The sequence below is a fragment of the Rhinolophus sinicus genome, chromosome 2 (assembly GCF_057876585.1).
Source record: "Rhinolophus sinicus isolate RSI-liver-muscle chromosome 2, RSI-T2T, whole genome shotgun sequence".
Lineage (NCBI taxonomy): Eukaryota > Metazoa > Chordata > Mammalia > Chiroptera > Rhinolophidae > Rhinolophus > Rhinolophus sinicus.
Genome location: NC_142502.1, coordinates 101,563,642 through 101,589,811, shown reverse-complemented (window position 1 = coordinate 101,589,811; position 26,170 = coordinate 101,563,642). Strand labels below are relative to the sequence as shown.

Here is a 26,170-nt window from a genome sequence, read left to right as displayed (position 1 = left end):
TTGAAAAGAATGGAGACATATAGGGAAAACCAAACAACTCCTTTTATTAAGCATGAGTAGCATTGATTCTAAACCAGTTAGGAAGAAATAAGAAGAAAGCATTCTGGGAAAACCACCTTTCAGAAATTAGATCCTGAGAACAATGCCATTATGTGTGTATATAAACTATATATAAAATACAGTAGTACCGACAGCCGGGTGATGCCCAGCACGTTCAGGCCCGCGCTCAGGCTCTGGCGCCTCCTCGCCCGCCCGCGGGCAGCGCCCCTGGGATGGCTCCGCTGCAGCTACGGCCACTGCTGCTGATGCCGCCACTCCGGGAGGGGCCAACTGCCCGTGCCGGGATCCAGCGCTCTGCCAACCCATCCACCACCACCCCGACTTCGAGGTCTGTGTATTTCGTGTATGTGACAAAACTGGGGAATCTTATGACTGGTCACAGATTACAACTGTGGCAGTTTTTGGAAAACATGACTCAGGATTTATGTGCTGTGCGCATTCAAAAAGGGCCAGAGCAATGCTAAAAGGAGACGTGTGGGTAAAGAAGAGCGTCAATCCTACTCTCAGAGCGTCCTGGGTAACTCAACAAGTTAACTTGTCCAAAACACGATGGATGGATGGAATTAATATAGACACAGAGCAAGAAGTTAATTGTTCATCACCTGAATATGATGCATTAGCTGCTTTAGTCAAAGAAACGACAGATCCTTTCCATCGGGAAATTGAGGGATCCCAGGTGACGTGTAATGCAGCTTGGTCTCCAAAGTGCATAGACACAGGTGCTATAATTATTACGTCTTGTGATGAACAAAGGCAGGTCTGGTCAGAACGTATTGCAGCAGCCAAGGCTCCCTATGATCAGACATTAACTGCATACGACACTACACCAAGGTGGGCATTAACCCTAAGGCACGTGTAATGGGTGTTCCCTGTGTGGTTGTGATTATACCTGCCCGGCTGTATTGGAGGATCACGTTTGTACCATTGCAAAAGTCCCTCCCCGGGGGTCCTTGTGGTGATGCAGCAGGATGTCAGGTGTCCTACAAAATTATTACGAAGCAAGTAAACAGTTCTATTTCTGGAATCCGGTGGGATTAAAATAAAAACCCTCCTTATTATAACTATAAAGATGCTGCTGGCCGTACCCATCACGTGTAGTGTGATAACCCATGAGCATGTCTTTAAAGGCAGCTATATATAGACGTGTGACTTACACGACATTGGCATGTGGTTTACACGGCATTGGCCTGTGGCTTACACGGCACTGGCATGTGGCTTACATGACATTGCCATGTGGCTTACACGGCACTGGCATGTGGCTTACACGGCACTGGCATGTGGCTTACACGGCACTGGCATGTGGCTTACACAGCACTGGCATGTGGCTTACATGACATTGCCATGTGGCTTACACGGCACTGGCATGTGGCTTACACGGCACTGGCATGTGGCTTACACGGCACTGGCATGTGACAGGCAAACTCAGGAGCTGCTGTAGCCAAACAGCAAACTGAAGAAATGTGGAAAGTCTTAAAACCAACCTGTACAAACATAAACATATTCTGTCAAACTATTGAGATTTAGAATATTATCTGTATAAACATCTAGTTTCTCGAAGAGATAAAAAATATATACTTTTTTGTCATGTTGCTATATATTTTAGTTATTAGTATACTCAAAAAGAGATTTTTTTGTGTATATACTATACAAATATACTATAAAACTATTAAATACCTTGACCAAGTTAGGTATCCCAAGAGTACAAGAATATTTAATCGTTAAATCATTTAATACACTTCACCATTAAATTAAACGACAAAAATAGACAGGGATGATCGCAACTTAGTAAATGTAGAAATTACTACAGATAAAATTGAGAGCTCCCTCTGACTCACACTTCTCTAGTCACCTTCCACTTGAAGGACCCATGTGATTAGATTAGATTAGCCCCACCCCCATTGTGGGGGTGAAAGACTTGTACACTGAAAACTAGAAAACACTGCTGAAAGTAATTTAAAAAGACACAAATAAATGGAAAGACATGGATTGGAAGACAGATGGTTAAGATGACAGTATTACCTAAGGTGACCCATAAATTCAATGTAATCCCTATCAAAATCCCAGCAGAATATAGGATCTCAGGAGACCCCGAATAGCCAAAACAATTTCAGAAAAGATAAACAAAGTTGGTCTCAGAAGTCTTCATTTCAAAATGTATAAGAAAATTATAGGAATCAAACTGTGTGAGGGTCTGGCATAAAGGCAGAGCTATAGACCAGTGGACTGGAATAGAAAGCCCAGAAATAACTCTTGCATATACAGTGTTATGGACAAAATTGTGTCCCCAAAATTCGTATGCTGATGCTTTAAACCCCAGTGGGACTGTATTTGGAGATTGGACCTTTAGGGAGGTCATAAAACTTACATGTCATCATAAGGATGGGATTCTAATCCAATAGGATTGGTGTCCTTATCAGAGGAAGAGGCCGTCATTCTCTAATGCCAGCGCCACCTCACCGAGCTCCAGCCGCAGAACAAGTAGGTAAGGAGATCTCTATACCGTCGCTCATACAAAGCAGACTGCCTACAAATCGACGCATGGGAAAGCATGGAAGAAGCCACTGGCCATAAAAGCTGCTCTCAAGAGTGTGCCCTCTACTGGTGGAGGGAAGAACCCTCATCATTACAGCCTTGTACAGTAGAACTCCGTGAAATCGGATGTTATCAGAGGTTCACTGAATTTCTGATTCACAAACTTCCCTGCCAGCGTCTGGTGCGAGAAATTGCTCAGGACTTCACAACAGATCTGCGCTTGCAGAGTGCAGCTACTGTTGCTTTGCAGGAGGCAAGTGAGGCCTATCTGATTGGCCTTTTTGAAGACACCAACCTGTGTGCTCTCCATGCCAAATGTGTAACGATTATGCTAAAGGATACACAGCTAGCACACTGCGTACGTGGAGAAAGCACTTCAGAATCCACTATGAAGGGAAAAATCATTCTTAAAAAGAAAAAAAAAATCTTTTCTTTCTGTCATTGGTAGTTCTAAACTTAAGATATTTTTTCTCCATGGGGTTAAAAGGTACTAATTATATGATCGCAAGTGGAAAAATGGGGGCAGAAGTCAGGTATTGGCAGTTTTTCCGTTTTTATCTGTGTGTGAATTTTTAATATAAATGCAGGGACATAAAGCATTAATGCAAATCAAAATGTTTCAGTGAGCAAGTTTCAGCAGAGCAACTTTGTAACAATTATAGAGAAACCTGTTAACTTTTTCTGCACAATGCCAGCATTTGGATTTTTTTAAAACCACTAAATTTCTTATTGTTGGCAACTAAATGGTGTTTGTAGCATTTTTATCATACAGTAGATTCCTTCCATTTACTGTACTTTTCTGAGTTGTCCTGCATGCAAGTACATGGTTTTAATGTTGTCTGTTTCTGTGCTGCTCCTATAAGTTTGTTATTAAAATACATTAAACTATTTGTTAAAAAAAGAAGAGTAGGAGACACCTGAGAGCTCTTTCTCTCTCCACCTATGCACAGAAGAAAGGCCATGTGAGGGCAGGGAGAGAAGGAGGCCGTCTGTAAGCCAGGAAGAGAACTCTCACCAGAAACTGAATTTGCTGGCACCTCGATCCTGAATTTCTAGCCTTCAGAGCTGTGAGGAAATAACTGTCTGCTATTTGAACCACACAGTCTGTGAGGTTTGTTATGGTAGCTTGAGCAGACTAACACATACGATGAAACGATTTACAACAAGGGTGACAAGACCATTCAATGGGGGAGAGGAAAGACAGTTTTTTCAAAAAATGGCGCTGGGATAACTGGTTATCCACATGCAAAAGAATGAAGTTTGATCCTTACATTACACCGTAAAAAATTAACTCAAAGTGCGTCAAAGACCTAAAGCAAGAGTTGAAGCTATAACACTCTTAGAAGAAATCATAGAGGAAAAGTTTCATGGCACAGGATTTGGCAATGGTATTCTTGTATATGACTTCAAAAGCACAGGCAACAACAACAAATAATGAAAAGAAAAAATATGTAAATTAGAGCACATCAAAATAAAAAACCTTCTGTGCATCAAAGGACACAATCAATAGAGTGAAAAGGCAACCCATAGAACAGGGGGAAATGTTTCCAAATCAAGTATACGATAAGTTTTAGTATTCAGAATATATAAAGAACTTCTACAACTCAACAAAAACAGCCTGATTTATAAATAAGCAAAGGACTCAAATAGACATTTTTCCAAAGATATACAAATGACCAATGAGCACATGAAAAGATGCTCCACATCACTAAGCATTAGTGCAATTAAAATAGAAAACACAATGAGGTGTCACTTCACACCCATTAGGAAGGCTACTATCAAAAAAATAAAATAAATACGGGGGAGGATATAGAGAAATTGGAACTTTTGGAGATGTAAAATAGTACTGCTGTGGTGAAAAAACAGAATGGGACTTCCGGAAAAATGGCGGAGTGAGATGAGCCTCTGTAAAGCTCCCCTGGAATTTACAAAGAATCGAACAACAAAAACTCCACAAAGGACTCCCTGCACAGCAGACAGGCAAGATGAAGAGGCCCACTACCGACTGAAATCACCTACAGGTGGGAGATTCGGGCGAGTGGAGGGAGGAGGAAAGGGAGAAGTGCACGGAGACGGAGCCGCGCGGGCGCAGGACGCAGACCTCGCTCAGTGCGCCGAGCTCGCTGCCTCCCGGAACTACCGCAGCTGCGGGAGAGGGAAGAACTCGGACTGCTAGGGCTCTGCTTGTGGCCCACGGGGCTGAGGGGACAGCATATAACACGGCTGAACCCAACGCTCACGGCAGAGACCTCGGAGAAAAGACTGAGGGAAAAAGGCTGAAAACGGTGGTTTAAGCCCGCACTGCCGAGCAGAGAACGGAGCCTTAGGCACTGAGACTAGCCGCCCCCTCCCTCCCCTCCCAGAGCTCGCCCCGCCCCCACCTGCCCGGTGCTAGAAGCAAAACAGTAGCAGTGTCAGATCAAAACAACAGAAAATTTGCTATTTTGAGAACTGTGTACCGCAGACACAAATTCACAGCCCAACTAGTTCCGGCAAAGGGGAGGGAGCCGTGGAAGCAGGACCAGCTGTGGTGGTGGTCGCCGCCATTGCTCTGGGCCAACTCTCACAACTCACCCCGCCCCTGACCCCACCTATCTGGGTGGATCCCTGCAGGAGTAAACAGAACTGCTGAAATATACGGGCTCTGAATCAGGAGCTGGAAGAGCTTTGGAACATCAAAAGCTCTCCGCATACCCCCCGGGACACTGCGCCCTGTGACCTAGACGAACTATAAATAGAGGAGAAGCCCGTCTCCCAGGGAATCCCCCCATTGTGTGAGAAGTTGGAATAGTGCAGAGAAAACAGCACTACCGTGTGGGAGAAGAAAAATAAGTTGCAGTTGGAGAAATAATAAAACATTCTACCAACAAGTACTGGCAAACAAAAGAAAGACCGCTTTCTATCAACCTGTTGCAGAAGTCACTCCTGTAGATGTCTAGGAAGAGAAATAGTAAACCAGTAATCGCCATGAATAACCAAGGCAACAAGATAGCTCAGAAAGAAAGTGAAAAATCTCCAGAGAAGGGACTTAAAGATACAGAAATATGTGACTTAAATGACAGAGAATTCAAGATTGCAGTTCTGAAAAAACTCAACGAGATACAAGAAAACACAGATAGGCAGTTAAATGAACTCAGAAACTCAATCAAAGAACAGTATGAGCATTTTACGAAAGAGATTGAAATCTTAAAAAAGAACCAAATAGAATTTCTGGAGATTAAGAACTCAATAGAAGAAATTAAGAATGAAATAACCAGCTTAGGTAGTAGAGTTGACCAGATGGAGGAAAGAATCAGTGACATCGAAGATAGAAACCTGGAAATGACACAGAGAGAAGAAGAAAGAGACTTGAGACTTAAAAGAAATGAAAGAACTCTACAAGAACTTTCTGACTCCATCAGAAAGAGCAATATAAGAATAATGGGCATACCAGAAGGAGAAGAAAGAGAGAAGGGAACAGAGAATATATTCAAACAAATTGTCGAAGAGAACTTCCCAAATTTGTGGACAGAACTGGACCCTCGAATCCAAGAAGCAAATAGAACACCTAGTTACCTCAATCCCAACAGGCCTTCTCCAAGGCACATTGTATTGAAGCTATCTAAAATCAACGACAAAGAAAGAATCCTCAAGGCAGCCAGGGAAAAGAAGACGGTAACATACAAAGGAAAGCCCATTAGATTATCATCAGATTTTTCAGCAGAAACTCTACAAGCCAGGAGGGAGTGGAACCAAATATTCAAACTATTGAAAGAGAGAAATCATGAGCCAAGAATAATATATCCAGCAAAGATATCCTTTAGATATGAAGGAGGAATAAAGACCTTTCCAGACATACAGAAGCTGAGGGAATTTTCTAATACACGACCTGCACTACAAGAAATACTAAAGGAGGCTATTCGACCACCATCAACAGGGACAATTTGTGGCAACCAAAACTCAAAAAGGGGGAGAGTAAAGGCCTGAACCGGAATATGGGAATGGAGAAAGTAAGCGTGCTGAAGAAAATGGAATACTCTAAATATCAAACTTTCTTTTACATAAACTTAAGGGTAACCACTCAAAATAAATCCAGAATTGAAATATATACTGAAATAAAAGAAGAAACAGAGGGAAACATCATAGAATACCACCACACAGAAATAATAGACAACAACAAAAAGGCAAAGAAACAATGGAGACACAGCCTTACCAGAAAACTAAAGATAGAATGACAGGAAATCCTCACATATCAATAATCACCCTAAATGTAAATGGACTGAACTCACCAATAAAAAGGCACAGGGTAGCAGATTGGATCAAAAAACTAAACCCAACCATATGCTGTCTATAAGAGACACATCTCAGCTACAAGGACAAGCATAGACTCAAAGTGAAAGGGTGGAAATTGACACTCCAAGCAAATGGTACCCAGAGAAAATCAGGTGTAGCCATAATGATATCAGATGAAACAGACTTCAAGGTGAAAAAGATAACAAGAGATAAAGATGGACATTTCATAATGGTGAAGGGGACTGTACAACAAGAAGACATAACAGTCATCAATATTTATGCCCCCAATCAGGGAGCACCGAAATACACCAAGCAACTACTAACAGAACTAAAGGGAGAAATAGACCAAAACACAATTATACTAGGGGACTTAAATACACCATTGACAGCTATGGATAGATCATCCAAACAGAAAATAAATAACGAAATAGTAGCCCTAAATGACACATTAGATGAAATGGACATAATTGACATTTATAGAGCACTTCATCCTAAAACATCAGACTATACATTCTTTTCTAGTGTACACGGAACATTCTCAAGGATAGACCATATATTGGGACATAAAATCAGTCTCAACAAATTTAAGAAGATTGAAATCATACCATGCATATTCTCTGATCACAAGGCTTTGAAATTGGATATCAACTGTAAAAAGAAAGCAGGAAAAAACACAAATACATGGAGATTAAACAACATACTTTTAAAGAAGGACTGGGTCAAAGAAGAAATTAGAGAAGAGATCAAAAGATACATAGAAACAAATGACAATGAAAATACATCCTACCAAAATTTTTGGGATGCAGCGAAAGCAGTTTTAAGAGGGAAATTTATCTCATTACAGGCCTATCTCAAGAAACAAGAAAACTCTCAAATAAATAACCTCATGTTACACCTTAAAGAACTAGAAAAAGAAGAACAAGTTAAACCCAAGGTCAGCAGAAGAAAGGAAATAATAAAAATTAGAGCAGAACTAAATGAAATAGAGAACAAAAAGACAATAGAAAAAATTAATGTGACAAAGAGCTGGTTCTTTGAAAAGATTAACAAAATTGACAAACCCTTGGCTAGACTTACTAAGATAAAAAGAGAGAAGACACTGATTAACAAAATCAGAAACGTAAAAGGGGAAGTTATCACGGACACCACAGAAATACAAAGGATCATCCAAGAATACTATGAAGGACTATATGCCACCAAACTCAACAACCTAGAAGAAATGGACAAGTTCTTAGAAACATATAGCCTTCCAAGGCTGAACCATGAAGAACTGGAAAATCTAAACAGACCGATCACCAGTAGCGAAATTGAATCAGTCATCCAAAACCTTCCCAAAAGGAAAAGTCCGGGACCAGATGGCTTCACTAGTGAATTCTACCAAACCTTCAAAGAGGATCTAATACCAATTCTGCACAAACTCTTCCAAAAAATTGAAGACGAGACAATACTCCCTAACTCATTTTATGAGGCCAACATTACCCTGATACCAAAACCTGGTAAGGACAGCACAAAAAAAGAAAACTACAGACCAATATCTCTAATGAATACCGATGCAAAAATCCTAAATAAAATTCTAGCAAATCGAATACAACAATGCATTAAAAAGATTATTCATCACGACCAAGTGGGGTTCATCCCCGGGGCACAAGGATGGTTCAACATACGAAAATCCATCAATGTGATACATCACATAAACAAAATAAAGGACAAAAATCATATGATTATATCAATTGATGCAGAAAAAGCATTTGACAAGATACAACATCCATTTATGATTAAAACACTTAATAAAATGGGTATAGAAGGAAAATACCTTAACATAATAAAGGCCATATATGACAAGCCCTCTGCTAATCTCATAATTAATGGAGAAAAACTGAAGCCCTTTGCTCTACGTTCAGGAACACGACAGGGCTGTCCCCTATCACCTCTGCTTTTCAACATAGTGTTGGAAGTCCTTGCCAGAGCAATCAGGCAAGAGAAAGAAATAAAAGGCATCCAAATTGGGAATGAAGAAGTTAAATTATCACTCTTTGCAGATGACATGATGCTATATATAGAAAACCCTAAAGACTCCATCAAAAAGCTATTAGAAACAATCAACGAATACAGTAAAGTTGCCGGCTACAAAATCAACGCACAAAAGTCCATTGCCTTCCTATATACTAACAATGAAATCTCAGAAAAAGAAATACAAAAAACAATCCTTTTGCAATTGCAGCAAAAAGAATAAAATACCTAGGAATAAACTTAACCAAGGATGTGAAAGACCTATATGCTGAAAACTATAAGACATTTTTTAAAGAAATTGAAGAAGACACAAAGAAATGGAAAGACATTCCGTGCTCATGGATTGGAAGAATCAACATAGTTAAAATGGCCATATTACCCAAAGCAATATACAGATTCAATGCAATCCCCATCAAAATCCCAATGGTATATTTTAAAGAAATAGAACAAAAAATCATCAGATTTGTTTGGAACCACAAAAGACCCCGAATAGCCAAAGCAATCTTAAGAAAAAAGAACTATAATGGAGGTATCACACTTCCTGACTTTGGCCTGTACTACAGGGCCACAATAATCAAAACAGCATGGTATTGGCAGAAAAACAGACACATAGACCAATGGAATAGAATTGAGAACCCAGAAATAAAACCACATAAATATGGACAGATAATTTTTGACAAAGAAGCTAAAAACATACAATGGAGCAAAGACAGCCTCTTCAATAAATGGTGCTGGGAGAATTGGATAACCACGTGCAAAAGAATGAAACTGGACTGCTATTTGTCACCATGTACCAAAGTTAATTCAAAATGGATCAAAGACTTAGGCATAAGACCTGACACAATAAACTGCATAGAAGAAAACATAGGTACTAAACTTATGGACCTTGGGTTCAAAGAGCATTTTATGAACTTGACTCCAAAGGCAATGGAAGTAAAAGCTAAAATAAACGAATGGGACTATATGAAACTTAAAAGCTTCTGCACAGCGAAAGAAACCATTGACAAAATAAAGAGGCCACCAACTGAATGGGAGAAGATTTTTGCAAACAGTGCCTCCGATAAGGGGCTAGTATCCAGAATATACAAGGAACTCATGCAACTCAACAACAAAAAAACAAACAACCCAATTGAAAAATGGGCAGAGGACTTGAAGAGACATTTCTCCAAAGAGGACATACAAATGGCAAATAGACATATGAAAAAATGCTCAACATCACTAATCATCAGAGAAATGCAAATCAAAACCACAATGAGATATCACCTCACCCCAGTCAGAATGGCTATCATCAACAAGACAAATAGTAACAAATGTTGGAGAGGCTGTGGAGAAAAAGGAACCCTCATACACTGTTGGTGGGAATGCAGACTGGTGCAGCCGTTATGGAAGGCAGTGTGGAGGTTCCTCAAAGAATTACGAATAGAATTGCCGTATGACCCAGCAATCCCTCTCCTGGGTATCTACCCAAAAAATCTGAAAACATTTAGAGATAAAGACACGTGTGCGCCAATGTTCATTGCAGCTTTGTTTACGGTGGCCAAGACATGGAAACAACCAAAATGTCCTTCGATAGATGAATGGATAAAGAAGTTGTGGTACATATACACAATGGAATACTATTCGGCAGTGAGAAAAGATGATATAGGAACATTTGTGACAACATGGATGGATCTTGAGAGAGTAATGCTGAGCGAAAGAAGTCAGACAGAAAAAGCAGAGAACCATGTGATTTCACTGATATGTGGTATATAAACCAAAAACAACAAAAGAACAAGACAAACAAATGAGAAACAGAAACTCATAGACACGGACAATAGTTTAGTGGTTGCCAGAGGGTAAGGGGGGTGGGGGGGAGGAGGTGAGGGTAAGGGGGATCGAATATATGGTGATGGAAGAACTGACTCTGGGTGATGAACACACAATGGGATTTATAGATGATGTAATACAGAATTGTACACCTGAAATCTATGTAATTTTACTAACAATTGTCACCCCAATAAATTTAATTAAAAAAAAATAAAAAAAGAAAAAAGAAAAAAAAAAGAAAAAACAGAATGGTAGTTCCTCAAAAACTTAGAATTAAAATAGAATTATCATATGATCCAGCAACTCCACTTCTGGGTATATACCAAAAACAATTGAAAGCAGGGTGTCCAAGAGATATTTGTACAACAATGTTCATAGCCAAAATGTGGAAGGAACCCAAGTGTCCATCAACAGATGAATGGATAAAATGTGGTATGTACATACCACAGCAATATTACACAGCCTTAAAAAAGAAGGAAATTTTCAACCATGCTACAACATGGATGAACCTTGAGAACATTATGCTAAGAGAAAAAACTGTGAAAAAAAACAAATGCTGTTTGATTCCACTTCTATGAGGTACCTAGAGCAATCAATTCAGAGATAGAAAGTAGAATGATGGTTGCCAGGGGCTGGGAGAGAAAAAGATGGGGAGCTGTTTAATGGGTGTAAAGTTTCAGTTTCAGTGTTGCCAGATAAAAAGAGTTCTGGAGAGCTGTTGCATAGCAACATGAATGTATATAACACACTACTGAACTCTGCACTTAAAAATGGTTACTATGATAAATTTTGTTATGTATATTTACCACAATTAAAAAATTAAAAATATTACATTTTTTAAAAAGGAAGTAAGGATTACCAGGGAAGGATCTAGGATGACTGAGCAGATAAATGCTATATCTGCTTCCTGCCATGAACACATTAAAATTACAACTAAATTATAAAACCGTCAACTTGGAGAACCATCTGAAGTCTACCTGAATAGAAATTTTATAACTGAGGCTATGAAGAAGCCACATCAAGACTGGTAGGAGGGACGGATACATGAAATGAGCTGTCCCCACACATGCATGTGGAGGTTGAAAATCGGGAATGATATCTCAGCCACAGAGGTCCCCCGTTGGAGGAGTGAGGGACCCAGCCCCACACCCGACTCTCCAGCCTAGGTTACTGGTGCCTGGAAGAAGAGCCCCCGAAACATCTGGCTGTGAAAAACAGTGGGGATTCTGACCATCTGGGTGGGACTGAGGCATGCGGGAAACCGAGAGGTCCTCTTAAAAGGCCTGTGCACAGATTCTTTCACTTGTAGGCACTCACTCTGGGCTCCAGTGGAGGGACAGTGACTGGGGAGCGTTGGAGACATACAGGGAAAGAGTAAGTTGTGTGGCTGTGGGGTGAGGACTGGAGGGCCAGTGGCCATTTTCCCTGTGTGGAGTCCTTCTCCTATGGAGCTGACAGGCAGTTACGATCTTTCCTGTGTTGAGAATTCCCCCCACACCCATGGCGAAATCTGACTCTGAATTTGTTTGGTAAGCTCTGCTTGCTTCACCCTGGTGATTTCCTGAGACCCCGCTTCACCCAACTTATGGACTGCATGAGACTGTCAGAGCTACTAGGTGGCAGCAGGTCCCAGGATGTCCTGGATTTTAGCTGAACTACCCCAGGGCCACTACTAGTGGCAGCAAACCTCGGTTTCAGCATGGCCTCCCCATTTACCACCAGGTACAGCACAGGCAGCGACCAACTGTGGATTGCATTGTAGCTCCTACTAGGTAGTCCTCTGCCAGTCACAGGAAGTGGCTGACCTGGGCTGCAGCAGACCCCTTGCAAGAGGCCCAGGAACCAACATGCCTGGAGGTTGGCTTTGGACCAGAGCAGAATACCACCTAATTAGTCCCACAAACGGCACACCCAAAGGGTGGTCTCAGCAGGCACCAAAGCACAGTGGGGCAAATCCCCTCTGCGATAATCCCCCCACACAGCAGCCCATAAGCTGTATGTAGCCAAACACCAAAGCTAGTCAGCCTGAGGGTCAATCCCACCCACTGTCATGCCAACAGCAACCAAGGCTCAACTATAACAGGAGGGTATGCACAACCCACAAAGGGGACACTCCTGGAACACCCAGTGCCATTGGCCAGGGAGACTGTGCCTCTAGGCCCCACTGGACACCAACTACATAAGGCTACCTGGTCAAGACTGGGAGACATAGCAGCCCCATCTAATACATAGAAACAAACACAGATAGGCCACCAAAATGAGGATACAAAGAAATATATCCCCAATGAAAGAACAGGAGAAAAACTCTGAAAAAGAACTAAACAAAATGGAGGCAAACAACCTACCACAAACAGAGTTCAAAACCGTGGTTATAAGGATGCTCAAGGTTCTTAGTGAGAACTTCAACAAAGAGATAGCAAACGTGAAAAAGGACATAGAGACCATAAAACAGAACCAGTCAGAAGTGAAGAATACAATAACTGAAATGAAGAATGCACTAGAAGGAATCATCAGCTGACTAGATAAAGCAGAGGATCAAATTAATGATTTGGCAGACAAAGTAGCAAAAAACACCCAACTGGAATAGCAAAAAGAAAAAAGAATGTTAAAAAAAGAAAGTTATAAAGGTCCCAAAAGAGACCTTTGGGACAATATCAAGTGTAGAAACAATTGCATCATAGGGGTACCAGAAGGAGAAGAAAAAGAGCAAGGGACTGGGAACCTAAAAGAAGAAATAATGACTGAAACTTTTGTAACCTGGTGAAGGAAAGAGACATAAAAGCCCAAGAAGGGCAGAGAGTCCCAAAAACGATGAACTCAAACAGGCCCACTTCAAGACATTATATTTAAAATGAGAGAATCCTGAAAGCAGCAAGAGAAAGGCAACTAGTTACTTATAAAGGAGCTCCCATAAGATTGTTACCTGATTTCTGAATAGAAATATTGCAGTCCAGAAGGGATTGGGATGAAATATTCAAAGTGATAAATAGTAAGGACTTGGAGTTCCAAGAGTACTCCACCCAGCAAGGCTATACTTGAAATAGGACAAAGAAGGATAAAGAGCTTCCCAGACAAGAAAAAGCTAAAGGAGTTCATCAACACCAAACGGGTATGACAAAGAACGTTAGAGGGACTGCTTTAAGACCATATATATATGATGATATATATATGATGATATATATATGATGATATATATATGATGATATATATATATATATATATATATATATATATATATATATATATTCATCATATAGTCATATATATGAATAATAAAATGGCAATAACTACATATCCATCAACAATTGCTTTCAATGTAAATGGATTAAATGCTCCACTCAAAAGACATAGGAGGGCTGAATGGATAAGGAAACTAAACCCTTACATATGTTGCCTACAAGACACTCACTTCAGCTCAAAGAACACACACAGACTGAAAGTAAAGAGATGGAAAAACTATATTTCATGAAAATAGATACAAACAAATGATATAATCTGGAGTAGCAATACTTATACCAGACAAAGTAGACTTTAAACAAAGACTATAAAAAGAGACAAGGAAGGACACAGTAATCCCACTTTGGGTATTTATCTAAAAAAACCCAAAATCCTACTTTGAGGGGACATGTGCATCCATATGTTCATTGCAGCATTGTTTACAATGGCCAAGATGTAGAGGCAGCCTGGGGGTCTGTCAGTGGATGAATGAATATAGAGGAGGTGGTACATATATACAAAGGAATATTGCTCAACCATGGAAGGGAATGGGTTTTTTTTCTATCTGTGGAAGCAGGGATGGACCTGGAGGGTATAGTGCTGATTGGAGAATGTCAAATTAGAAAGACAGATGAAATATGATTTCACTTATATGTGGAATCTAAAGAACAAAAATAAACAAACAAACAAAACAGAAACTCATAGATATAGAGAACATGTTGATGGTTGCCAGATGGGAGGTTGGTTGAGGGCATAGGTTAAAAAGGGGAAGAAATTTAAGAAGTACAAATTGGTTCTTATAAAGTAGTCATGGGGAGGTAGGATATAGCATAAGGAATATAGTCAGTAATACTGTAATAACTATGTATGTGTCAGATGCATACTAGATTTATTGGGGTGATAGATGTGAGGGGAGTTGGCGAGTAAGGTGAAAAAGGTGAAGGGATTAAAAAGTACAAACTGGTAGTTACAAAATAATCATGGGAATGTAAAGTAAAGCATAAGGAATATAGTCAATAACATGGTAATAACTATGTATAGTGCCAGGTGAGTACTAGACCAGTCAGGGGGATCACTTTTTTTTTTAACTTTTGTTTATTGGGGAATATTGAGGGACAGTATGATTCTCCAGGGCCCATCAGCTCCAAGTAGTTGTCCTTCAATCTAGTTGTGGCGGGTGCAACTTTCTGGCCCATATGGGAATCGAACTGGCAACCCTGTCGTTCAGAGCTTGTGTTCTAACCAACTGAGCCATCCAGCCAACCCTTAAATTATATAAATGTCTAACTACTATGCAGTACACCTGATATTAATACAAAATAATAATATAAGAGAAAAATGTATTCTACAATACCACCAATATGGCATTCTGGAAAAGGTAAAACTATGGAGACAGTAAAAACAACAGTGGTTGCCAGGAGTTAGGGGAAAGGGAAGGATACATAGGCAGAACACAGAAAAATATTAGGGCAGTGAAACTATTCTGTAAATGGTGGACACATGTCGTTATATATTTGTCCAAACCCATAGAATGTACAACACCAGGAGTGAATTCTAACATAAATTATGGGCTTTGGGGGATAATGATGTATCAATGTACATTCATCATTTGTAACAAATGTAGCACTCTGGTGTGAAATCTCTGAGTATAATTGTGGATGTCCCTATTTCCCTTTGTAATTCTATCCATTTTTGCTTCACGTATTTTGAAACTCTATAGTAGGTGTTTAGCATTCTTGTAAATGTTTAGTGATGGTGGGGGAGGCTGTGGATGTGTAGGGGCAGGAGGTTTATGTCTTCCTTGTACTTTCCACTCAAAGTGTGAACCTAAACTGATCTAAAAAATAAAGTCTATAAAAATTGGGGGGGGGAAAGATAATTAACTGAGTAAGAAAAAGAATACTAAATATTCTATTCATATTTATTTTAGTTTTACATAAGGAAAATTAGCAATGTGAAGCTTATTTAAGAAAAAATTATGTGAACTATAAAAAAGGAAGTGAAATAATCTTTTCACACATACAAAAGCTGAAAGAATTCATCATCAGTAGCCCTGCATTACAAGAAAAGTTAAGGGAAGTGCTCAGGCAGAAGAAAAATGGAATCAGATAGAAATCTGGATCTATACAAAGGAATGAACAGCCTGGAAATGGTAAAAACTTGGATAAATACATGATATTTTTCTTGTCATTTAAAGCTCTGTAAGAGATAATTTAAGCAAAAATAACAATGTAGGTAGAGATTTATAACATAAAAGCAAAACATATGATAGATAACAATTGCACAAATAGGAGAGGAAAGTTGGAAGTTTACTATCATAAGGTTCTTGTACTATATATGAAGTGGCATAATATCATCTGAAAGTAGACTGTGATAATTTAAAGATGTATATACTATAAACTCTAAAACAATCACCAAAATAATGCAATAAGGAATTACATATAATAAGGTAGCAAAGGAGATAAAATGAAATTCTAAGATATATTAAATTAATCCAAAAGCAGGTAGAAAAAGAGAGGAAAAAGCCCCTAAAGAGCAGATGGGACAAATAGAAAACAAATGATAAGATGACCACTAAATGTAAATGATCTAAATGTCCCAATTAAAAGGTTGTTAGATTGGATAAAAAAGCAAGACCAACTATGTACTGCCTATAATAAACATACTTTAAATATAGATATGTTAGTTAAAAATAAAAAGGTGGGAAGTGATATGTCAACACAAATCAAAAGAATTCTGGTGTGGCTACCTTTATATCAGACAAAGAAAATTTCAGAGCAAAGAATAATCGCAGAGATACAGAGGTCATTTCACAGTGAAAAGGGGTCAACTCATCAGAAGGATATAACAATCCTAAACATTTATACACCTACCATGGAGTTTCAAAATACATGAAGAAAAGTGGATAGAATTACAAAGAGAACTAGAGAAGTCCTCGATTATAGTCAGAGATCTCAATACCTCTCTTGCAGTAATTAATAGAATAAATAGACAGAAAATTAGAAAAGATGGTAAATTTGAAGAATACTATCAACTAACTTAATCTAACTGACATTTATAGAACACTGCACCCACAATAGCAGAATAAATATTCTTTCCAGATGGATATGGAACATTTATCAAGATAGCACATATTCTGGACCATAAAACTATTTTCAATAAATTTAAAATGATTCAGATCATGCAACATATGTTTTCTGATCATACTAAAATTAAATTAGAAATCAATATCAGAAAGATTTCTGGAAAATCGCCAATTTTGGAACAAAGTAGCACATTTATAGATAACACATAGCTCAAAGAAGAAATCAAGAGGAAATTAGAAAGTATATTTATTTGACAAAAATGAAAACACAACACATCAAATTTTGTGTGATGCCATTTAAGCAGCACTTAGGGGAAAATTTATAGCACTAAGTGCCTAGCTTAGAAATAAGAAAGATCTTAAATCAATGACCTTAGCTTCTACCTTAAGAAAGTTTAGAAAGAAGAGCAAATTTAACTCAAGGTAAGTAGAAGAAAATAATAAAAATCAGAGCAGAAATCAGTGGAGATGGAGACATAAGATAGAAAAAGAATAGATAAAATCAATGAAACCCAAAGCTGGTTTCATTAAAAACTTATAAACCTCTATTCAGGCTAATGAGGGAGAGAAAGAGAGAGAGAGGGAGAGAGAGAGAGAGAGAGAGAGAGAGAGAGAGAGAGAGAGAGAGAGAGAGAGAGAGAGAGAGAGAGAACAAATGGATATCAGAAATTAGAGCAATGACTTCACTATACATTCTACAGATATTAGAAGGATAACAAGAGAATATTATGAACAGCTTTATGGCAATAAACTTGACCATTTAGATAAAAACATTTCTTTAAAAGACACAAACTACTAAAGCTTACTGAAGAACTAGATAATCTCAATAGCCCCTTATCTGTTTATAAAAAATTGAATTTGTAGTTAAAAACTTTCCACAAAGAAATTCCAGGTTCAGGTGGTTTCAGTGTTGAATCCTACCAAACATTTAAGGAAGAAATACTCCTTTCTATGAAGAAAGCATTACTGTGATTCCAAAACCTGATGAAGAGATTATAAATAAACTACAGACAAATATCTCCCATGAACATAGATACAAAAATTCTAAACAAAATTTAACAAATCTTATCCACTATAGAACTACACATCATGACCAAACAGTTTATCCCAAGAATATCATGGCTGGTTTAACATTTAAAATTCTATCGAAATAACTTACCATATTAATAATTTAAAAAAAATAAAGATCATGTGATCATCTCAACACATGCAGGAAAAAACATTTGAGAATATGCAGCATTCATTCCTGATTTTTAAAAATTCAGCAAACTAGGAATCGAAGGGAACTTCCTCAACCTGATATAGGACCGCTATGAAAAAACCTATAGCTAACACCATACTCATTGAAGAAAGACTAAGCGCTTTCCCTCTAAAATAAGGAACAAGACAATAATGTCCCATCTCACTACGTCTACTCACGATTGTACTGGAGGTGCTGCCAGTGAAATAAGGGAAGAACGGGAAGAAGTAAAACTGTCCTTATTTGCAGACAACATAACTGACTATGCAGAAAATCTGATGGAATCTACAAAAACAATATTTGACCTAATACATGAGTTTAGCAGTGTAGCAGGGTATAATATACAAAAAACAAATTGTATTTCTATATCCTAAAAAGAAACAGTTGGAATTAAAATTTAAGAAATAATGCCATGTACAATAGCATCAAAAATATAAAATACTTAGAGATAAATCTGCAAAAGATGTAAAAGACTTGTATATGGAAAACTACAAAGCACAGCTTAGAGATATCAAAAAAGACTTAAGTGAATGGAGAGAAATACTATTGTCATGGGTTAGAAGGCTCAATACTGTTGAGATGTCAATTCTCCCCAAATTGATCTATAGATTCAATGCAATCCCAATCAAAATCCCAGCAGAGGTTTTTAAAATAGAAATTTTAAGCTGATTCTAAAGTTCGTATGGAAATGCAAAGGACCTAGAATAGCCAAAACAATTTTGAAAATCGCTAAGACAATTTTAAATACAAATGGAGGAATATGATTTAGAGACTTATTGTAAAGCTACCATAATCAAGACAGGGTGGCATTGGCATAAAGATAGACAAATAGGTCGATGTAATAAAATAGGGTCCAGAAACAGGCATGTGTGTACGTATATACGAAGTCAATTCAGTAGAGAAAGGAAATCTTTTAAGAATTAGCACTGGAACAATTAGAAAACCAGGAGGAAAAAGTAAACTTTGATCTATATCTCTCACCATACATAAAAAAATAACTCAAAATGGATTATAGATCTAAGTTTAAAACTATGCCCTCTAGAAGTAAACATAGGAGAAAACCTTCATGACCTGGGGTTGGGGTAAATACGATAACCGAAAGTGTGATTCATAAAAGAACAAATTGAGTGCGCTCTACTTAGGGAGGCAGAGGCGATGCTGGAGGAAAGATGGAAGACCACAGTCTGCGGAAGAGACTGCTTTCCTTGTTGATGAAGTGAGCAACCTAGTAAAAGAGGCTGTAGAAAGTGCAGTTGGTGGTAACACCTGTCACCACAGCAAAGTGAATCAGTGGACCACAGATGTAACAGAACAAACATGAAGCCAACTCTCCAAGCTGGGAAACCAGTTAAATGCTCGTACACTGTGACGTGTACAATTATGCAGAAGAAGGGAGCAGGATCACACACGGGCAAGTTCTCGCTTCTGGGACAGCTCTGCTGACAGGAGCTGCACCGTGCGATTGGAGGAGGAGACCATGTGCTGCGCTGTCAGAGCCTGTGGACCGTCCATTTGAGCTCCTCCTCTGCCTGTGATCTTTCTCCTTTGGTCTCAGCATTTCTCTTCCATCTTCTAATCACCCGCTGTGAATTCAGTGAACACCATTTTCATTCTCTGTAAGTGTCGTATGTTGCACTCTCACAATGTACAGGAAAAAACCCCAAATGACAGCACTGTTCTGTGAGCTGCACACCCTAAGTCAGTGGAATCACTCACCACAGGTGGTCAGAGCCTGGCCTGTCATTTGCCTTCACTCTGAATATTTCTGTTCAAAGATGCTAAAAACAGAAATCTGCTAGTGTGAAGCTTTGTCTACTCTCTGAAATGATTCAAGTACACTAATTTTCCATACTTTGTGCTTTTTGTCAGATTAATAAATTATTCCAATTAAAAAAGAACAAATTGATAAACTGGACTTCACTGAAATTAAAAATCTCTGCTTTTCAAAAGATACTGTTAAGTGGATGAAAAGACAAGGCACAAACTGGAAAAAATATTTACAAGTCATATATCTGATAAAGGATTTGTCTTTAGAAAATATAGGGAGGCCGGATGGCTCGGTTGGTTAGAGCACGAGCTCTGAGCAACAGGATTGCTGGTTGGATTCCCACATGGGCCAGTGAGCTGTATCCTTTGCAACTACAGTGAAGACAACGAGCTGCCACTGAGTTCCCGGGTGGCCGAATGGCTCAATTAGTTAGAGCGCATGCTCTCAACTACAGGGTTGCTGGTTAGATTCCCGCAACTAGATTGAAAATGGCGACTGGACTTGGAGCTGAGCTGCACCCTCCAAAACTAAGATTGAAAGGACAACAACTTGACTTGGAGCTGATGGGTCCTGGGAAATATACACTATTTCCCAATAAAGTCCTGGAAATACACACTGTTCCCTAACAAAATCCTGTTCCCTTTCCCCAATACAATGATAAAAAGAAGGGGAGGAATAGAAAGAAATCCACAAACTCAGCAATAAAAAGACAAACAACCCAATTTTTTAAAATGGGCAAAAATTTGAAGAGACATGTTACCCAAAAAAGATATAAGGTGCTAAATGAGCACATGAAAAGATGCTCAACATCATTTGTCCTTAGAGAAACCCAGGTTAAAACCACAAAGAAATACCACTATGCACCTATCAAAATGGTTAAAATGGAAAACTTATCGACTGTACTAAGTGCTGGCAAGGACGTGGAGAAACTGGAATTCTCATATACTGTCACTGGGAACGCAAAATTGTAAGCCGCTCTAGAAAAAACATTGTTTCTTTAAAAGTTAAAATGGTATTTACCCGAGATAAATGAAATCTTAAGTCCATATAAAGTCTTGTACAAAAGTGCTTATAGTGTTTTATTCCTAATGGCCCCAAACTGCAACCACACATGCCCTTCACTGGGCAAATGGATAAACAGACTGTGGCACACTCCTGCCATGGCACCTGCTCAGCAAGGAAGAGCAAACTATTAACATACAGAACGACATGGATGAGTCTAGAGGCATCAGGCTGAGTGAAAGAAGCCAGACAAAAAAAGAGTACGTACTGTATGAATTCACTTATGTAACATTCTAGAAAATGCAAACTAATATATAGTGACAGCAAATCTTGTGATGTGGGGTGTGGAGCGCAGGGAAGGGCGGGAGGCGGAGATTATGAGGAAACGTTTGCAGGTAACACATATGTTCATGAACTGAATCATGGTGATGGTTTCACTGGGATATACTTATGTCAAATTGTATACGTTAAACATTATGTGTTATCGTATGTCAATTATGCCTCAAGAAAGCTATTAAATAAATACTTAAAATAATATCAAATGTTTGAAGTAGAAGTTTGCTCAACTTGTCTTCTATCTTGGCTTAAGCTGCTCTGATAGTTTCTAAACCTGAACACAAAGTGAAGTTTCTTTTTTTTGTCTTTTTGTTTGTTTGTTTGTTTTTAAGATTTTATTGGGGAAGGGGAACAGGACTTCATTGGGTAACAGTGTGTACTTCCAGGACTTTTTACTAGTCAAGGTGTTGTCCCTTCAATCGTACTTATGGAGGGCGCAGTTCAGCTCCAGGTCCAGTTGCTGTTCTTAGTTGCAGGGGGCACAGCCCACCATCCCTTGCCAGAGTGGAACCGGCAACCCTGTGGTTGAGAGGACGCGCTCCAACCAACTGAGCCATCCGGGAGCTCAGCAGCAGCTCAGCTCAAGGTGCCGTGTTCAATTTTACTTGCAGGGAGCAGAGCCCACCGTCCCTTGCAGGAGTCGAGGAGTCGAACTGGCAACCTTGTGGTTGAGAGCCCACTAGCCCAGTGGGAATCAAACTGGCAGCTTTTGGTGTTAGAAGCACAGAGGTCCAACTGCCTGAGCCACAGGGCCAGCCCCAAAGTGAACTTTCTTGATCTGTGATAATGTGTAATCTTGTACTGTCTCATATGGTTGGCTAAGTGATTCATAACTGCAAAATCCTCAAGGTCAGGCCTCAAATCTTACACTTTTCTTGCATCCTCCTCCAGTGGCCAGACACAGTGCCAGACACAGAAAAGTTTAGCAAGTCCCTTTTGATGAACCAAGTAAGTATCTTTTGCACTATTTCACAAATTTGGAAAGGGGGGATTCAAAACAGAAAAGGAAGAATGATATTTCTCTATTTTTATTCTTTTACTTATCTGGAATATAGCAGAGAGGACACAGGGGAAAAACTACAGCACAAAGTCACTGACAGAATCCTTTATGCGATCTGAGGTACACATACAGATGCACCTGTCCCAGGGTTACATTAGAGAGCTCCGGGTTGAAGGCTGATGAAGACATACTGAGGTGAAAGGATTGCCTGACTACAATTCACTTCATTTCACTCCCTTGCCCTCTTTATTTTGACCGGGAAGGTGGTACTGACCAGAAAAGGAAGGAGAACTCCAGGAGTGCTTGATAAATGACAATACCCTTTAAGTAACCATCCTCAGTGAGCAGGATTTCTCTCCACATTGGCCAAAAGGGTGGCAATAGGGTCTGTACTTGAATAGACCAGCAAAAGTGAAAGACATGGGAAATAGAACTATTATGAGAACCTGGGAGATCTACCACTCACAGGAGAGAAAAGGGCCAGAATTATTCATTATAGTGGCAGGTAAAGTTGATTATCTTTGATTTACGCCGTGGGAACTCTCTACTGCCTGCAGAAATACGTCTGTTGTAGAAAATTATATTGCCCTGGGCTTTACTTTTGTAGATTATGTGGGCATAAGTGGTGACAAAGAACATCCAGAAACAGTGCATGAATATACGGGACACCAAGCCAAACCCAGCGCATGACTCTGACCTCCCCAATGCTGGTGTCATTGTCGGTAAGGATTTGTAGTACGATGTTTACAGTTTCATAGAAGAAGATCCAGATGGTGTAGATCACCAAGCCCCTGCACAGCTGGGCGTGTACTGAGTATATGAGCAAGCAGCTGATGATGATGGTGATGCAAGACAGGAAGAGGGTGATATTCAAACTCCAACAGATGAGGAACTGACGTATCAGGAGAATTACGCTCCTGTTCCATTGGTTAACCTCAGTGCAATTGCTGCTCCTCAGTGGCTTCTGTTCGAAGATGACGTACATGTCAGTGGCTACGATGGTAAAAACCCTGCTAACACGGTGTCTGTTTTGGCGGTCATCCCACACCAGTGTTTCTATGTCATGCTGAGAATTCTGTGGAGACAAACAATATAGGGGAATTCTGGTTCCTATCCATATGGCAAATTAAATTACCAGGGTGTCTGCCTCCAGTCTTAAATGAGAAATGACAGAGAGAAATATGAAACCGGGAAATAACTTTAGGAAGACAGAAGACTGTTTACAATTGATTGGGAGTGGGAGTGGGGAGGAGGGAGGATGCAGTCTGGTGGCAGCGAGCAGATCAATTACAGGAGTGGTTCTCAACCTGTCTTCACATTAAATCACTGAAAGTGCGAGGCCCAGGCCCTATCTCAGACCAATTAGAACATTTTCTAAGTGGGTCCCAAATATCAGAATTTTTCAAAACTTCCTACTTATTTTCATGTGTAGCCAGAACTGGAAAACACTGAGCAGAGAAAGGTAGTTTAAATGATCTTTCCTAGCTTTGCCTTGGGCAACCACTGCTGCCCCCTTATGGGGAAAATTGGCAGCACTTGTCCAACCTTGAGTGCAGGTCTCCTTAGGAGAAAAATCTGGGCAGCACGATAGCCCTGCTGGGGTGAGGAGTTGGTGGAAACAGGGGACTTTGAGTAATCACTCCCCCACTACAAATCAAAACTTAAGTAATACAATGAAATGTGTACCTTAAGGAAAATTGAGAGCCTTAGGATAGAAAAGCCTTGTAATAGAAAAGGAAAAGCAGTAATGAGGTAAGTGTTCAACTCAAGAAGTTAGGTAAAAACAACAACAACAACAAGAACAACAAAAAATCGAAGGAAAAAATAAGCAGAACAGAAAACAATGGAAAGGAAATTTTTAAAAACTAGAGGGATTTCTGATTGGTTAGGTTTTGGGGGCCAACTTGTTGCTAAAAACAACTAAAAATGCTGGATAAAATAGTTTTAAAATATTCTTAAGAGCAGAGAAGTGCTGACAAGGTAGGAGGTACGAGGTAGAAAGCCAAAGTCTACTGAGTTTAAGAACTGGGACAGGTCAGCAAGCTTGGAAATCAATTTTGCTCTGAGGATATTGCCAATCTGGCCAAATTTGAATTTCATTTATAAGAGAGCTCTGCAGAGTAAGAACAAATGAAATCAAAGCTCAGGGTCTGCCAAGATGGGGAATCTGTTCGATGGCCCTCCCTATATTAGTCATGGAACCCCCAAAGATATATGATTAAAAGTGAATTGTTGCGGAAGAATGAGGAGGACTGAGAGACTCAAGCGGCATGCAGCAATCAGGGAGAACACAGCTTTATTATACCGGTGGACTCAGCGGGATTGTTCCCAAAGAACTGAGCACTTCCCGGGGTTGGGAGCTTTGTTTTATCACTTAGGCCTCCGGGTTTGGGGGAGATTCGCGCTATTGCCATTGCCATGCTAGGGATTGGTTAAATCTGGCCAGCGTGCCGGGAAGTCCGTCCCTAGCAGCTGTGATGCTTCAACATTGTTTTGACAGGGAAAACTCTAACTATGATGCCTGCAGGAGACATCTCAAATATGGCGATGGAGCTCTTGGGGGGGCTTGCCCACAGGAAAAAACTTTCCTGACAGAATCAGAAGTAAGTCTGCCCCCACACCTTTCTCCCAAGAGATTCCAAGGAAAGTTAACTTAGTTGTGCACTGAATTTATGGGGGGCGGGACACTCTCCTTGAGACATTATAATCATAGCTAGCCTTTTTGTGGGTTTGTAGCCTAAATGACATGAATCATTCAAAGCACTTTTTTAAGTCATAAATCTAGTTTAAAGTAGCCCTAAACTGGAAGTGTCTCTAAGTGCCGGCAAAAGCAAACTCAAATCCTCTCTGAAAGAATGCATCTTTGTCTTGGTCCTCAAAGAATCTCCATGAGTAATTTTTCAAAGACAGTGACTAGTGCACAGTAAAAAATAACAAACCAAACAAGGAACAAGCCACTGTGAGTGAGAACCAACAGAAATAACACACAATAGAAACAGAACTGCAAGAATACTAGATTATGAAACAATTATAATTGCTACTTTTTTTGCATTACTTTCTAATTTTAGTTTTAATTGTGGTAAAATACACATAACATAAAATTTACCACCTTAATGATTTTGAAGTGTGCAATTCAACAGTGTTAATTATATTCACATTGTTGTGCAGCCAATCTCCAGAACTTTTTCTTCTTGCAAAACTGAAATTCTATACTCATTAAACAATTTCCTACTTCCCCTTCCCTCCAGCCTCTGGCAAGCATCATTCTACTTTCTGATTCTATGAATTTTACTACTTTGGATATGATATATGATAAATCTGGTATGATATATTCAGAGTAGTAAAGTAGGATAATACAGTATTTGTCTTTTTGCGACTGGTTTATTTCACCTAGCATAATGTCCTCAGGTTCATCTACATTGTAGCATGTGTCATAATTTCCTTTGATTACTACCTTTAAATAAATTTAAAAGAAAATATTGAAAACTATGTAGGAATAGGAAACCATAGAAAATAACCTAATATGTTTCAAAGAGAGCCAAATAGAATTTCTAGAAATAGAAAACTCGATATCTGAAATTAAAAATACGGTAGGCATTGGGTAAAAGATTGGACGCAGATGAAGTGATAATTACTTAACCAGAGGATAAATCAAAAGAAATTATCCAGAATATAGCACAGAAAAATGAAAAGATTAAAAATATGGATGAGAAGTTAAGAGACAAAAATGATATAATAAGATGTTCTGATTCATAGAGAGTGAGAGAGAAGGAAGGTGGGAGGAAAGAGAATTGGGTAGCATATTTGAAGAGATAATAGCTAAAGATTTGCACATCTGAAGAA

General features: G+C 39.3%; 3 pseudogenes; 2 read left to right on the top strand and 1 right to left on the bottom strand.

Moving 5' to 3' along the window:
- Nucleotides 1–201: 201 nt before the first annotated feature.
- Nucleotides 202–3,040, top strand: LOC141571783 (di-N-acetylchitobiase pseudogene; annotated as a pseudogene).
- A 15,661-nt stretch (nucleotides 3,041–18,701) lies between these two features.
- LOC109439661 (dynein light chain Tctex-type 1-like) lies at nucleotides 18,702–19,737 on the top strand (annotated as a pseudogene).
- A 3,076-nt stretch (nucleotides 19,738–22,813) lies between these two features.
- LOC141571782 (transmembrane protein 217 pseudogene) lies at nucleotides 22,814–23,392 on the bottom strand (annotated as a pseudogene).
- Between the last annotated feature and the right edge of the window lie 2,778 nt (nucleotides 23,393–26,170).